Source organism: Centruroides sculpturatus, unplaced genomic scaffold (genome assembly GCF_000671375.1).
Source record: "Centruroides sculpturatus isolate CEXI.00-Female unplaced genomic scaffold, Cexi_2.0 scaffold126, whole genome shotgun sequence".
NCBI lineage: Eukaryota > Metazoa > Arthropoda > Arachnida > Scorpiones > Buthidae > Centruroides > Centruroides sculpturatus.
Window position 1 is genome coordinate 271,587 of NW_019384298.1, and position 2,784 is coordinate 274,370.

Sequence of the window (2,784 nt, forward strand, 5' to 3'; positions counted from 1 at the left end):
ATATTTATATATTTTTAGTGTAGCATTAAAAATATAAGAGATGAATAAAATAAGAAAATAAGCAAATTGGCACTATTATCCTCTAGTTACAAAGCATAAATCACTTTATCATTTTGTCTTTTGTTACTATTTAACTGCAAATCTACGACTAGATCAATAAATAATATATCAATCTCCTGTCAAGAAAATTACCTTATATTCTGAATCTAACGAGGTACGTTAAATATGAAAGGATCACTAATTGAAAGAATTTCTTTCTTCAAAGGAGTGGAAGAAAGAAACTACACGTAAGCAACTTATCTATCCATCATACTGACAGTATCTTAGATCTTATTTATGCAGTTTACTGATATTTTTAATTTATTTTTTTTACTAAAAATCAAAATTGTAAATTAGTTAATTAAGAATTTATTTAAAATTTTTCGATTTAATATCTTCGAGAGTTGGAAATTAAATAATATATTTTTAAAATATTTATTTTTAATTGGCTATTTTCTATAGAATAGAGAACATTTTGTAGCATTTGATAATAAAAAAAGACATTCAAAATGAAATATTGGATTCTGTGCGAGTACCACAAACACGTTATTGCAGAAAGCCTTCAGGAGGTCTGGTATAAATGTATTTATTCCAGCAGGTTGCGTTCGATTTCTCGGACTTGGAAAGATTCCCTGTCCTATTTCCTGTCCACTGATGTGTCTGACGTTAGCGCACCAGCCGTCCAACAAATAGCTTTTTGTATCGTACTCCTAAAAGTTCCCATCGACTTTTTTCAAGTGGCCGATCTATTGACCCGCAACAAACTCAACTGTCCACTTGTCTGCCATCCTAACTCTGGTCTTTCTTGTCAATTCCATTGGCTTCTTGACCAGTTCCATCCTCCAGGCTTCTAGCCAACTGAGATGCAGTTTCCATGACAACGTGCAGATCGGACGAAAAGTCAAGGGTCGGAGAAAGTCTAAGGATAGAGAGAATTTAGTCCAGAATTTCGAATACGATTCGAAATGTCTTCAATCTTCAGCTTTGATTTAAAAATGCAGAAAATGTCAGTGTTTCAATTCGCAATTACTTCTATAACATTTTCTTGATATGAGAAGTTTTTCATAATCTTTTACTTAATAGAAAATTCTGAAATATGTTTAAAATTCTCTAAATAAACCTTAGAATTATGTTTAATTTCTTATTGTAGAGCATATTTTTCAATATGCCAAATATTATAAATGAAAAATAGAGTTTTTTCAAAAGATACTTGACAGAGAAATCTTTTAATTTGCTAACACATTAATTACAAGATATTTATTAAAAATTATAAACTAATGAAGGAAAAATTGAAGTGCTAGTCATCAATTCATAAAGCAGGCATTAATCTTTCAAAAAATTAAAATATGAAGAAATTGTTAGAAAACATCAACATGACAAACTTAGAGCATTGTAAATTGAAATTTTTCTCTCACAGACTGTTTCTAACGAGCGCTTTATTGACTATTCATTAATTGACAAAAGAACATGATAAATTACGTCCAGAAAAAGACTTCATTATCTTAAAGTTCTTTACTTCTGGCAGAGATGGAAGAGAGATTTGTTCACTTAGTGGAAATAATATAAATTGATATTGTTTTCCGTGGACGAAGTAGACACACCTTCATTAATTCATTAGAAAAACGAATCTTAATTAATACACGTGAGCCGAAAGAAGGGAAAATGAGAGAAATGTCTCTTCCAACATTTATTATGTCAACTGAATTAATAATATTTTACTATTTTGAACTGAAGTGCTATTATATAAGATTTTTAATCACTTAATGATAACGTATACAGTAAAAAGTGAAAATGCATCCCTTAGTGTTCTTGATTTACAACATTTAATAAAATTAAAGCCCTCTTTTATATAAGTTCATAATAAAAGAAGTTAAATTCTGATGACTATCGTTGTTGAACAGGAAAGAGAACTTTTTATGACCACTTCTAAAGATTTGCAGTCGTTTTGTATCCCCCTTCCACTTGACACAAGGAGTCGATGGTCCGTACGTAGAGAAGATTCACTGTCTGCCAATTGTTGTAAATCTCGCCATTCTGTAATTGTTATCTGTCGTCTTAACTTTTTCATTGTCTAAAGGGAATTGTTAGACGTTAATCAAATAAAATTTTCACTTTCAAACATCTGATTGGATTAGTAATATTATTCATTGGGCAATGTTAAAACGAATTCTAGAATTACCCGAATTCAATCGAAAAAATAAGAAAATGGTAAATTCTAAGAGTATAATTATATTATTTTAATTGATCTAAATATCATAAAAAATTAATTTATATATAAAATTAATAAAACAGTAACATTTAAGAGACAAATCACTCTTAATTAATAAAATGAATATTAAATATAATTACAGTTTATATGTGTATGCCGTGTTTACATCTTCTTTTATTGTACACATGTTTCTTTCTCTAAATAGATTTTAGTATAATCGTGTATTCAGAATAGAAGCAATAGCTGTTTCGATTAAATAAAACTGTAGACAACCGTATCATTCCTTCCACTTTAAACATTTAGAGAGATAAGGTAAATCTTTACAATAAAAACGGCAAATGGAAGATACTACCAACTTTAATCTAACATTTGGTTTTTATCTACCAACTTAGAGATAAAAACGTCAATTCACCATCTGCGAAAGCAACCAAGGTACCATTCAATAAATGGACTTTCCCGGTTCAGTCCACCTGTTCCCCGTGATGAGAGATCGCTAATAGAAAGCTATATAAAACTACGACTGGTAGGTTACTGTC

The 2,784-nt window shown here is 29.7% G+C and overlaps 1 long non-coding RNA gene across 1 annotated transcript; it reads left to right on the top strand.

Moving 5' to 3' along the window:
• The first annotated feature begins 1,620 nt into the window (after positions 1-1,620).
• LOC111629911 lies at positions 1,621-2,784 on the top strand. The gene is made up of 3 exons (XR_002757422.1): positions 1,621-2,247; positions 2,454-2,560; positions 2,641-2,784. It is a non-coding gene; the product is annotated as an uncharacterized LOC111629911 (long non-coding RNA).